Genomic DNA, 14,848 nt, shown 5'->3' on the forward strand with positions numbered 1-14,848 from the left:
AGGACATCCATTCAGATAGAATTCCCATGTCGCTATGATGATGAAAGATATGCTCTCACACGGAAACCCAATTGAAGAGACTAGAGGCACAGTTTTGCCTAATGCCTTTGTTTTTGTATTGCCTTTGAATGACAGTGTATTTCAACGCAGATTTGTCCCATGGCTGTGGCCACCCCTTTGAAGATCGCAGGCCACCTGTTTGCAGTCCCCTTGTTGTACAGTGAACTGTTTAAAGCATCGCACTTGCTTCATCAGAAGGCGTTCAACATCAGAAAAGAAGAAGGAGCTGGTTTTGCCACAGTCCCTTGAGATTTCAGTGCAAAAGAGCGCCTGTTATGTGCTGGTTAACCTCTGACAGTGTGCAGTCCCTTGAGATTTCAGTGCAAAAGAGCGCCTGTTATGTGCTGGTTAACCTCTGACAGTGTGCAGTCCCTTGAGATTTCAGTGCAAAAGAGCGCCTGTTATGTGCTGGTTAACCTCTGGCAGTGTGCAGTCCCTTGAGCCCCTTGGCCTGAGTTTTGGCCACGCACCCCTTTTTCCCTTGCTTCAACGGAAGTGCAGTGCACCGGAGGATCCAAGAGTGGCAAAAGGCACTCCATTCTGGCGCCCATGAAAGAGCGGCCTGAGCGTCCTCTGACACTGAATGATGAGTGTTGGAGTCTGAGAATGGTCCCGGGTCTGCACGAGAAGAGCACAATATCTGTAGTGTCTGCCGCAGAGGAGAGATACGGTGCACTGCCTTGAGACATTGAGACTTTTTGAATGAGCTATGAGTGTTTGCAAGGAGGGCACTCCAACAGATACTGAGCATCAGAGCATGGGAGGCCTGAATCCAAAGGCCCATGCAACAACGGGAGCAGACTTGATTGGACAATAGAAGCCTGCCAGAGAGGCTTTTTGAACAGACTCTGGGCATAGTTGGTTTCAGAAGAGGTTTCCATGTGATTGTATAGACTAAGTGTTAGGAGAATGATTTTATTATTCAACTGGCATTATTTTTAAGTAGTATTCTGTTTAGTAAAAGCAGAATAAAGTCCATTTCCTGTGGAAGAGTATCCCCTTTTCACCTCAGAGCATTAATGAGGGTCACCACTGTTTCACTTGAACATATAATAAATTACAGAAAATGCATAGGAAAACCTACAATGTTACTAGATAATTTTAGGATCTACCTTTTGCTTAGGGTTGTGAAAAATTATGATTTCATTTGTAATAGCGGTCACTACTTTGTCTATATGTTCTTAATGACGTGTTTTCTAGTGTTTTTTAAACATGGCATTGTCTTTTATGGGTGGGATTGTTTTTGCTGCCCAATTCATATCTGTACCCACCTCCCAACCTATGTCTCTTCCTACTTCTACTTCTTTGCATTCTTTCCAGATTTTACCTGACCATGGACTAGTTAGGAGGTCAGAGTTTACTGATAATTCCTTTTGTACAGTTTCTGCATTTACATTTACATTTCACTACCAGTTAGTAGTGAACATCACTAATTGTTGGGTGTGTGGTCTTATACCACATACTACAGATAGAGGCATTCCTATTTGGTCCTGCCATATATGGCCTTTGTGCTACTGCGTGTGTAAGGAGACCTGTCCCGAGAGAGTCGCTAAGTAATAGGATTATGCTTCAGCAACATCTTGATGATTTGATAAATATAGACCTGGACTCAGACTAGCGTGAGTATAGGTTATTGCCTATGTAAGGGCAAAAGGAGCGTCTGTGGTACTGAAAATTCTGGACTCGTGTAATAAACTTTGTCGTAGCATGACGATTTTTATATCAAAAGACCGAGAATGGCTAGTACACTATGTACAAGCATTTTCGTCATATTCCAGTAACGATTTCACCTCGAAATCGTTATTTTCGTCCTGACCCTAGGCTTCCATTTTGTGTACATCAGCCATTTTGTGAGTTGCCCTCACATAGGCTTATAACTACAGCCAAATTCGATTCCAAAGGACACGTGCATTTTAATTGACTTCTCTGTGACCTGGGCAAGCTGAAACCATTGCCCCAGGCCGAACCTGCCCGACCAGTTCCTTTCCCAGTGGCCGAGCGAGATAGCATCAAGGCACAACATGCCATAAACCTTTTCATCGCACACACACACTGCCTATCTTACTTCCATCTGTTCCTGCCTCCACGAGCTATTTATGACATGGGCTGTGATCTTACTGTTTTGGGTTTATCCGGCCTTGTCAGCTAGAGAATGTACGCATTATGTAGACATTGTTTATGGCCTGGACTTATCTTGAAAGTGGGTTTGTCATCATACAGTGCTTTGTGTGCACGTCCTGGGAGTGACCAACAATAATGTACTTCAAAGAGAAAATGTGTGCCTAGGGCATAATAAATGGTATAAAAGGTCTGTGCTGAGACCATTCAGGAGACTACCTCATCCACTTGCTACGGCTTCTGGGTGACGTGGCCTCACTATGTTAAGTTTAATAAAGATGTTTTTTCATATTTTCAGAGTCTGTGCCAAGTTCTTGTTATATTAGTAAGTATTCCCTGAGAGCGAAAATTACCAAGTTCTTCAGGTGCCATGGAAAATTAACGTAAGAAATAGATGTAACTAGTAGAAAAAGTTAACATATAAACTCATGCTGTGTAGTCGACATTACACGGATATTAAATGTGTTTAACAATTGATATTTCCTGTTAGAAGGTAAATATATTAATTGAAATGTTATAATTATTATGAGAAATATATTGCTGAAAGTGACACGTCCTTACTTTAGCTAAAGCCATAGTTCTGAAATGCAAGTCCACGAAAACTCTTGCTTTAAAAATATTAGTTAAATTTCATGTGCACTGCAGAATCGGTTCTTTCTCAAGTTTCCATTGCAGGTGAGAAGCATTCTTTAGGAAAAGTAATGTCTTTGTTTCAGTAGCTAGGCAAGGAGAGAAGATGTTACAATTATGTGGGTTAGAGGTGATAAAGACAGAGACTGTTTCACTCGGAAGAAGGCATGGGAGCCAGGGACAAACTGGTGCAAAGAAGATACACAGCAAGTTTGTGGAAAAGTACATCTGGAACAACACCCAGAGTGGATATTGTGACACGAGGCGCATCATGGGAAGGTTACATGTGGATAACTGATTGCGGGAATTAGGGAAGAGCCCACTCCTTTCTTCCCTTCACAGAGAGAGCATCTTAAACAAGCTCTTTCTTTGCCATAGTGACTTCAAGCTACTTGACCCATCGATGGTGGAGAGACTTCTTAGGAAGACTCCACACACTGACAACTTTCTCACTCTTCATTAAAAATGCTCATGTAGGGATGTCACCTTAGAGCTAGAGTAGGGATAGATGTATTGCTTTTTCCTCATCAACCCTCACTGCAGGGGAACTTGGGCTCATGCTTCCAGATTTTCTGTATCCTAATTCTTGAATTAATAGTTGTGTTCATGCTGCACCGTCTAAACTGGATGCGTAGATTTGGCTTCATGCTAATGCCGTTGTATTTTTACACCCTCATTTTGAGGTGTCTTTATGTCCAGTTATTTTTGGCTTTGTAATAAATTAACTAACCTTATCTAATGGTGTGCAAGTTATTATGTATCAAGCAGAGTTTTTGGCTAATTGATTGTGTACTAATGATTTTCTCCGCTTGACACTTTCATGCTGCAAAAAAGAACCATCGGATTTGTGTATCTAGAACAGACTTAAAACTAAAGGGGCCCAGCCCCTTCACTGCAGCTTCTAGGTACCTGGCTCTCAGCAAAGGAAAAGGGGTTAAATCCTCTCTGTTTTCAGGAAGTAAGAAAAGGTAAGAAAAGTCACAACTTTCAGAAAGAGTTATCCCTGAAACGTTCAAAGAAAAAAATGATAATAATAGGAACTTGGTGGAATCAATCCAGCGCCACAGGAGGTGGTGAGGTACAGGTCGACAAAAGCCTCCAGTATTTGAGCAATGGAGTTATTGAAAAAAAAAAAAAAGAATTCCCTACAGTTTAAACGCAAGCACCTTCACCTCTACTTGTGCTTCCCAGTGGCAGTCTCGCTCTGTTTTTTTTAATAGCTCTTTATTGACAATTTGTTGTGACATTGGAACAGTAGATGTATACAGTGCAGTATTAAGTTATAAATCAGTGCACATTATCACCATCCATACGTCATACATATGTTCATATAAGTACATCTTTAAGCTCCAAGTTAAAATAACGTTAGTGAAACACTCCAGTAAACTAACATCATTACTCCATTATACTCGCCAGAGCAATGATACACCAGTTCGCAGGAAAAAGAGAGGGCCTTGGTTCCCAATAAAGCTGGCTTGATTGGGAACCAAGCTACCTGCCTTCAGGTGGAGGCACGATTCAACAATGCAAATGAGTGCCCTTGAGGTGTGGCTGCAGCCTCATTCGATGTCACACATGTGGAACGTGCCCTGGATAGGTGGGACAGGCGTACTTATTCCAAATTTATCATACGACTAGGCACATCCTGTGCATCATCATTTTAAAGCACATACCCAAAATTAATGATACTCACCTCGTAAAATGTTACTATTGTAAATCAGCAGTCTCCCCGTAGATTGAGGAACATAGACAACTGTAATTTCACAATTCAAGTGATAGTGACAAAACCAGATCAGAACATATTTGCTTACCCTGTGACTGGTGTCTGGGTGTGATGGAACTTAATCTTGTACCTATTACAGCAATGGAACGCAGGCAATTATTGTCCTGTAAGAAATGAGGACCTGAGTGCCCATTTTAAACAATGTGCTTTCAGAACAGTTTCTTTGATGCAAGCATGAACTTGCTATGAACGCTGTGTGAAAAATACATCATGAAAATAAGGAATAATTCTTTAAGTCTTCATGCATTAATTAATATTACTAGAACACAACTACTCCAGAATGCAGCGGTAGGCTGGTGTTCAAGGTTTCTTGCTGAACACACACGCTAACTCTTCGAAACAACCTTACTGGTTACCAGCGAAGCAGGGTATCCATTTTAAACCTGCTGTTTAGTCTTTAAAGCTTTGCATTGGATGGCCCCTGAATTCCTGACCAATCGAGTGACAAAACAAGCTCCGATGAGAGAACGTCGTTCCTTTACAGCAAATCTTTTAGAGTTAATGAACCTTTGCAAATCAAGGATTAGAGGTCGCAGGTTCTCAGTGTTAGATCCTACCGAAAGGAACTCCCTTATATTGGACATCTGATCTCTTACTGAACTAAAAGCTTCCAGGATGGCTTTAAAACTTGGGTCTATAAGAAAGCATTTGAGTTGCACTCAATGTTGGCTTCAAATACTAGTTTTGCCATCTTTCTCTCACACTGTAGCACTAGGATACCCTTCATTGAATGTGCACACTATAAATATAGCCTAAGATAATATGAAGGAGGGATCAAGGCCTATGATAGATAATGTTCACATCACATCTATACTCGATGCAGTTCTTACTACTAAGTATGTACATGGGCCCTTTTTTCTTTACATATACAAACCTGCCCTCTCTGGTTTATTTATAGTAAAATTAAAGGTCTAATTTAGAATTGAGCAATAAAGGAAAATGTACTGTTTTTTATAAGAAATGCTGAAACTGTGGGAGAAACCACCAGTGGAATTTTCTCATCATAGGCATAGTGTGGTGATGGAAATTCCCAAACACAAGCATGCCCCTAATTGGAGAACATCCCCCAGTCACAGCGTATTTCCCTCCTGGGGTTGTAGATTTCCAAAATTAAACTTAAACAAAACAATCTTGTTCAGAATTGTTCTTTATTTCATTCTTTATTATTTTGGAATAATGACTGGAAATAATGGTTGGAAAACTGGGATTATCAAAAGAATGATAACAGAGAAATAATGAAATAATGAAGAAATAATAAAGAATGAAAATAAAGAACAATTCTGAACAAGATTGTTTTGTTTAAGTTTAATTTTGGAAATCTACAACCCCAGGAGGGAAATACGCTGTGACCGGGGGACGTTCCCCAATTAGGGGCACGCTTGTGTTTGTCAATATTAAGTATTCTACGGAGGGTACACCCTGGAGCACGCAAAAACTTTATAAACATAAGGAACCAAGAGTGCGAGTGTAACACCCATTTGTTTAGTGATGGAAATTCCACCACAGGAGTCTCATTCAGGTTTAATACTTTCTGCAAATCAAGTTTGCCTATATTCTAATAGCTGAATATTTTTAGAATCAAACATTTTATTATGCAGATAGGACATCTTAGTACACAGCCCAGCTGCCTACACCAACTTGGCGGCAGGGCGGATTCGCACAATAAAGAAACAGCGTCTGGGCCTACACCCCGTGGGGCAACCCCGCGTAAGTGAAGAGCCTCTGTCGCCCCACCTGAGTTGCAGCCACTGCTTTTATAAGGAAATAGTCAGAAAAAAGAACATGAGAAACAGTCCCCCCTCCCTAGCCCTGCACCCTTCCGAAACACCCTCCCACTCCCACCCCGCTCCGCATCAGCTTCTACCAACACCACCTGCCCCTAAGGATCCACCAACTATGTCTGACTGCAATCAACGGACCTTCAAGCAACTGGCGTGTCACTTACAGGCTCCAAAGGGATAAGTTGCAAGATTAGTAAGTATTTCGGGCATGTCACTTCTTGAAGATCTTTAGACCTAGAGCTGCAAAAACGGACCCCAGAGCTTAGCATACTCAGAGTCTTTCCTGTCCATACCCAAAGAAAGGCACTCCATAGCTAGGGTGTGCCACAATCGTTGGATCCAATCTCGGAAGTCAGGTATTGCCGGAGAACCCCACTGTGCCAAAAGAACCTGCCTCGCAGCCAACAAAGCCAATGCAATTTGTCTGCCCCTGAGCGAGCGTAAAGGGAAGAATTTAGGATGGGGAATCCCCAGCAGCGTATGTTCAGGCAGCCGTGGGAGTATAATCAGAAACGCAGTATCTAGCTCATCAAGGATTGTGTTCCAGTAACGTTCCAACTTCGGGCAACACCATAGCAAGTGTATCAGGGTCCCTGACATCCCACATCCCCGCCAGCAAAGGCCTGACAATGCAGTTTCCCACACCTTGACGCGCTCAGGGGTATAATACCAATATGTCGCTGTTTTGTAGGCTGATTCAGTCCCTGTAGTGTTAAAAGTCGTGTGGTATGCCCTATAGAACACATGCTCCCATTCTTTGACTGTCAGGGGATGGCCTAACTCTGTTTCCCAATGGACCTGCACTTTCGTATGCTGCTTTCGTGAGTGACGCATAATCATTGCATATAACTCCGATATGAGGCTTCTGTCATCGTTTGTGCATGCCAGCCAGCATTCAAAGGTCATAACGGTCGTGATATGAGAGCTACGTTGGCCGGTTGGGTCACCCAGTGCGCTACTTGCGCGTGATGGAAAGCATCCCCTTCAGGCAAATGAATGTATCCTGTACGTAGTGTGGTAAACGGGATCAGACCATCTAGATCGAAGAGCGAGCCCACCCTCTTGCAGCCTTCCTCTCGCCAGCGATGGAAGACCGGTGATGCGCAGCCCGGCGGAAAGTCAGGGTTATCTACAATGGGTGTCATTGGGGAGGGGAAGGAAGTTCAGCCTTTACGCTGCGCCATCTGGTCCCAAGCATTTAGTGTCAGAGAGGTCACTGGGGAAGAATACAGCCCCCATGCTCTACGCTTGCACGGCAGCCACAGCTCTCGCCAAATATTACATCCGGCCACCGTCTGGTCCATAAAGTTCCAGTGTTTACTGGACAATGGCCTATTCCACTCCACTATGTACCTAAGGCAGGACGCCTGGAAATACACACAGGAAGTAGAGGGAAGCCAAATCCCCCAGCCGCCTTCGGAGTAGCGGTTACTGCGAACGCAAAGCGCGGCCTCTTATTGTTCCATAAGAACTAGTTAACACTTTGCATGCTCATGACGAGCTCAGCTCGTCATGAGGCACGGTGCTTCGGTGCTCATGACGAGCTCAGCTCGTCGTGAGTCGTGGAAGCTCGCATGTGGGGATAATTCCCCTGTTGTGCTGAGCGTTTCACGGGAACCGGTGCACCTGGAGCGCTGTGCCTCATGACTAGCTGAGCTCGTCATGAGCATGCGAGGGCTGTGCGCGTCCCACTCCCCCAGCACAGCAGGGGAATTAACCCCCGCAGCGAAGGACCCTGAATCTCCCGCAACATGCCCGGCGGGGGGCTCAAGGGTAATATCTGAAAAAGATAGAGTATACGGGAAGTACAGTCATTTTGATTGTGGCCAGTCTCCCAAACCAAGCTAATTTAAGGCGGGACCAGCCGGAGAGGGCTTTGGTAACATGCTCAGTAAGGAGTGCATAGTTTAAGGACAGAGTTTTAGCCAGAGTCGGGGCAAATCGTATACCCACGTACGTGATATCCGATTGCACCCATTGGAAGGCGAAGTCCCTCTGCAGGTCCGTAATATCACTGTCCGGAACAGAGATGTTGAGAATTTGTGATTTAGAAAAATTAACATTAAACCCAGCCGCTTTTTGGAAGCCAAGGAGTTCCACAGACAAACACCGCAAAGACGAGTGGGGGTTGGTCAGAGCCAAGATGACATCGTCTGCATACAGACTGACCTTATGGACATCAGCTCCGAAACGGATCCCTGAGATACCGGCATGAGATTGAATGCACTGGGCGAAAAGCTCCATATAGAGCGCAAAAAGTAACGGGGAGAGGGGACACCCCTGCCGCGTCCCTCTAGTGATGGGAAAGGAGGCAGACTGACACCCATTCACCCGCACCACCGCTGTGGGAGCCAAATAGAGGCACTGAATCCATTTCAGGAAGTTGTCACCTACACCGAAAGCTCTCAGCACCGCAAACCTATAGCGCCAGTCCACGAGGTCAAATGCTTCCTCCGCGTCGATAGAAAGCAGGAAGGGCTACGCCTTAGATCGGTGTACCAGGTCCATGAGATGGAGCAGCCTCTTACTGTTATGACCCCCCTGCCTAGTTGGGATAAACCCTGCTTGATCGAGATCAATCACTTCGTCCATCAGAGGGCTAAACCTCGCAGCCAACACTCCAGCAAATAACTTAGCATCAATGCTGAGGAGCGAGATCGGCCTATAAGAACCGCATTCTGTAGGTCTCTTCCCTGGTTTGAGAATGACCGTTATTGCTGCCTCAGTCATGGAGGGAGTCACCACCCCAGTGTCGAGGAAGGAATTAAAGAGGCGAGTTAAAAGGGAAGCCAGCTCCACACAATACGTTTTATAAAATATGGCTGAAAAAACGTCTGGCCCTGGCAAGTTAGCTAGCTTCAGCCGCGTGATGGCCCGATATAACCTCTTCTACGCGTATCTGCGTGTCCAGCGCTTCTGCAGAGTCCTGATATAGGGGTGTGATACCACACAATGCAAGATACTCCCTTATGTCCTCAGGCGCCGTCCCCTCCTTCCTATACAGCGTGTGATAGAATTGGCGAAAGGTGCCAACAATCGTAGCGTCAGTGGTGTGGGCCGTCGCCTGAGGGTCCTTGATGGATTGAATGGATCACTGACATAATATCGAAGGACATATTATCGACTAGCAAAAATATAGGCGAAAAAATATCGACAGACATAATATCGACTTTGTATCTACAAACAGGTAAGTACAAAAATATTGAGTAAAAAATATCGTTTACAAAAATATAGTTTATAAAAATATCGGCTTTATTAAAAACAATGTTGAATTAAATTAATATTAAAAATTAATTACTAAAATATACTTAAAAATACTTAAATTACCTTATAATAATTAAATATTTAATTAACGTTATAAAAAAAAAAATTTACAATCATATTTGTTAACACATATATATATAGTAACATAATATAATTACAAAATATCCAATATTATTACCGTAGGATAGCGAAAGTGTAAAAAATACTATTGCCACTCCAGAGAGTGCAACAGTAGATAAGGCGTTGGATAGCATAGAGGTAAAAATTACTATTCCCACTCCAGAGAGTGCAACTGTAGGGAAAGCGTTGGATAGCGTAGGGGTACAAATTACTATTCCCACTCCAGAGAGTGCAACAGTAGAGAAAGGGTTGGATAGCGTAGGGGTACAAATTACTATTCCCACTCCAGAGAGTGCAACAGTAGAGAAAGGGTTGGATAGCGTAGGGGTAAAAATTACTATTCCCACTCCAGAGAGTGCAACAGTAGGGAAAGCGTTGGATAGCGTAGGGGTAAAAATTACTATTCCCACTCCAGAGAGCGCAACAGTAGGGAAAGCGTTTGATAGCGTAGGGGTACAAATTACTATTCCCACTCCAAAGAGTGCAACAGTAGGGAAAGCATTGGATGGCGTAGGGGTACTAATTACTATTCCCACTCCAGAGAGTGCAACAGTAGGGAAAGCGTTGGATAGCGTAGGGGTACAAATTACTATTCCCACTCCAGAGAGTGCAACAGTAGAGAAAGGGTTTGGATAGCATAGGGGTAAAAATTACTATTCCCACTCCAGAGAGTGCAACAGTAGGGAAAGCGTTGGATAGTGTAGGGGTACAAATTACTATTCCCACTCCAAAGAGTGCAACAGTAGGGAAAGCGTTGGATAGCGTAGGGGTGAAAATTACTATTCCCACTCCAGAAAGTGCAACAGTAGGTAAGGCGTTGGATAGCATAGAGGTAAAAATTACTATTCCCTCTCCAGAGAGTGCAACAGTAGAGAAAGGGTTGGATAGCGTAGGGGTAAAAATTACTATTCCCACTCCAGGGAGTGCAACAGTAGAAAAAGTGTTGGATAGCGTAGGGGTAATAATTACTATTCCCACTCCAAAGAGTGCAATAGTAGGGAAAGGGTTGGATAGCGTAGGGGTACAAATTACTACTCCCACTCCAGAGAGTGCAACAGTAGGGAAAGCGTTGGATAGCGTAGGGGTAAAAATTACTATTCCCACTCCAGAGAGTGCAACAGTAGGGAAAGCGTTGGATAGCGTAGGGGTAACAATTACTATTGCCACTCCAGTGAGTGCAACAGTAGGGAAAGTAGATACTTCATATATTAATTAAACAAATATAGATATTAATATCTATTAAAAAAAATAAAGTAATTACCAATTTAATATAATATAATAATTAATCAATTACAAAATACTAATTTAAAATAATCATTACAATTAGTTATCTTTGAATACTAATTAATTACAAATTAACAATTAATTATTTAGTAATTAAAAAGTTACTTAACAATTAAAATCTAATAAATACCAAAAAAATTAACATATGTAATTAGTTATAATTAAATTACTTCCCACCCTATTCCCCTATAGACCCACAACCCGCTACAAAAATTAAATTAGTTAGATTAACATAATTATCAATTAATCAATTAAATAAAATTAATTGGCAATTAAAATTTAATTATTTACCAAATAACAATTATTTAACAATTAATTATAAATAAATAACACTACATAAATTAACATATTTAATTAATTACAATTAAATTACTTCCCACCCTATTCCCCTGTAAACCCACAACCCACTACAGAATTTAAATTAGTTAAATTAACATAATTATCAATTAATCAATTAAATAAAATGAATTGGCAATTAAAATGTAATTACAAAATAAAAATGAATTAACAATTATTTATAAACAAATACCAATAAATAAATATACATATTTAATTAATTATAATTAAATTACTTCCCACCCTATTACCCTATAAACCCACAACCCGCTACAGAATTAAATTACGCAAAATTTAAATAACATTAAATTCATTACTTAAATTACATTATAACATAAATAAACACTTTTAACACATAAAATACACTATAAAAAATTCGATATTATTAAATGTTCGATATTTTTAGTAACCTATATTATGTACTTCGATATTTTGACTATCTATATTTTAAAATTCGATATTAGATTACTTACCTTCAAAACGATATTTTTGATGTCTATATTCTGTCCATTCGATATTTTGTCCAGCCTATATTTTGTACTCGATATTATGTCCATTCGATATTTTGTAGTCGATATTTTATCTGTTTACCGGATTGAATAGTATGTAAGTGTGTGCGCGCAGCCTGTGCGCTAGCATCCTAACCCCTTTATCCCCACATAGATAAAATGTATGTCGCAAGCGCAGTAAGGCATGCGCCTCCCTATCGAGATCAAGGTGTTTGAGCATGCGTCTCTTCATCTCCAGCTCCCTCCACACCCTCGGAGCCTCTTGTGAATCGCCTCCTAGCCACGCACATCTCCCTCTAACTCCGCTCGTTTCTCTTTACGCAGACGAGAGTACATTGCAGCGAGCGCTATAAAATCTCCCCTTACAGCTAACTTCAGGGGTCCAAAATCAAGCCCAGTGGAGTGTCCTCCACCATATTGTCTGCTAGGTAATGAGTAATAGTGTCACGGATCTTCACTACCACTGAGTAGTCGGAGCATGGAGTGTCGAAGGCGCCAACCGGCCGGAGGCGGCCAGACACCACTGAACGAAACCACCACTGAAATAAGCGCATGATCTGAGAGGGAGCGCGGTGTGATGCCTGCCGCGGACAAATGAGGCAGAAAGGAGGATGTGGCCAAGAAGTGATCGAGGCGCGCGTACGTCTTGTGAGCAGCTGAATATTAGGTGTAATCGCGCTCCTGGGGGTGCTGAACGCGCCATAAATCATGCAACCCACCCTCTGACAGCCACTGTTTCCCCCCCTTGCGACCATGCGCCAGTTTGGTTTGACCGCTGCTCCGACCTATCCATTCCCCCTCCATCACAAGGTAGAAATCCCCACCCACCAGAATCAGTGCATCCGGAGACGCCAATACCTGCGCAAGGGCTGCACGCAGAAAGTATTCCTGTTGAGCATTGGGTGCATAAATAGACCCTATCGTAAATAGCAACTCACCCCATTGAAGTCGCACAGCCAGGAACCTCCCTCTGATGTCCACTACCTGGGAGATCACTTTACAATGCATACGGGCGCTAAACAGCAGCGCAACCCCATGCTTCTTATTCGGACCTGAGGACCAAAGCTGTAGTGGAAATCGCTTGTCTGTCATACGCCGGACATCTTTAGAAAGGAGATGCGTTTCTTGTAAGAGGCACACATCACCATCTACATTCTCCAAGAGAGACAGTATTGCAGCACGCTTCACCGGGCTATTTAACCCTCGAACATTAAGGCTCACCACTTTCAGGTCCCTGACCATCATACCCTAGCAAGAAGAAAAGAGTTAATATCCATCTCTGCACCTAGACCAGCAATGCATATCAGAGTCAAAACGAGCCCCCCGGATCCTCCCGCAGCACCCCTGAAAGCTGATGCGGAGCCCCCAAAATGACCCCAGTTCCCACCCTAGTCCTAAACCTCCCATCTGCAACCCTCCACAATGACCCCCCCCCCCTGCCCCCGCCCCAACCCCTCCTCCCTCACCCCAACCCCTGAAAACCCTGAACAAGAAGTCAACTCAAAGTTTGCAGTAGGAAAAGCAAAGGAACAACAGTTTGTCAAACAGGCCCCAGTAGCAGGGGGATGTGGCTCTCCCATCTTTCCCTTCCTCATCCTGATACAGGACATACCATCAAACCAGGTCAATGGAGATGTAACACGCCACAGTGAAACTGACCGCCTCCGGCGCCAGCTACAGGCCCACCCAGTGCCAAGCCAATGAGCCTCAGGCAACCCAGACGTGTCCGTGACTAGGGCTACAGAGGCAACCGCAGCTCTCCTTTCCAACAGGCTCGCCGATATGTCAGGTTTCGCTAAAGGTGAGGGCTTTCCAACTCGCTGCCATTCCGCAGATCATCTGCGCTATCTAGTAGGCGATAGTCAAAGAACATGAAAGGGGAGTTCCCAATGATAAAAAGGGGAAAATTCTCCAACAATCAAAGGAACACCCAAAGAACAACTAAATTATATCAAATATTTCTTTTTATTCACATAAAAACATTTTGTTTGATATGGATTATCAAAAATAGTTAGTGCACAATGAATTTCTTTCTCATATTTTATATAAATTATTCTCAGGGAAACATGCATAAAAAAATATAACATCAGCCACAGGACACAAGCAGCAATATATTGGCACGCAATTCACTCACTCATTCAATCAAACCAAAAAACATTCCCATACCACTACACACAACCACATTCGAACACAAACATCCACAGAAAGCGCCGACGCGCGTTTCGGAAAAGTGCCAATTCGAGCTTCCTTCATCAGGGCGCAGAACACAGATAATGAAGTTTGGCACAGTCTCACAAAATAGGCAAACCCCAGTAATGGGTGGGTGTCCTAAAAACCGTTGTGGCTTGCAAAGCATATCATATAGCCGGCCTCGAGAAAAGCCCTCAGCGATATCCTAGAGGGGGTGGAGGGGGGTAGGCTGGTCCCTCAGGAGGTCCAAAGCAAGAAGACCGGACCCGATTAGAGATCAGACAAGATGTAACACGCTCAACTGATATAAAGATGACACAGTTAGATGGGGTCCAAAACACCTATGAGCGTTGGAGTATTTAGAAAAGCAGCTTCAGGCCGGCAAGAAATATTAGGCTTGGGTAAATTAAGGACCTGAAGACCAGTAGGGTGGCTGCAATCGCTCAAAAAAGGATTGACGAGGGTCTAGTTCAAAAGCTGATCCCGCATGACGCTATTGGCGGTCTTTAAATAGCACAGAACTCCTCTCAGTTGAACGGAATGGTGACGGATCCCCCCTTCCAGAGCAAAGGCCGGATGCGCCAGCTACAGGCCCACCCAGTGCCAAGCCAATGAGCCTCAGGCAACCCATACGTGTCCGTGACTAGGGCTACAGAGGCTCTCCTTTCCAACAGGCTCGCCGATATGTCAGGTTTCGCTATAGGTGAGGGCTTTCCAACTAGCTGCCATTCCGCAGACCATCTGCGCTGTCTGGTAGGCGAACCATCCAGCCG

This window comes from Lissotriton helveticus, chromosome 4_1, assembly GCF_964261635.1.
Source record: "Lissotriton helveticus chromosome 4_1, aLisHel1.1, whole genome shotgun sequence".
Classification (NCBI taxonomy): domain Eukaryota; kingdom Metazoa; phylum Chordata; class Amphibia; order Caudata; family Salamandridae; genus Lissotriton; species Lissotriton helveticus.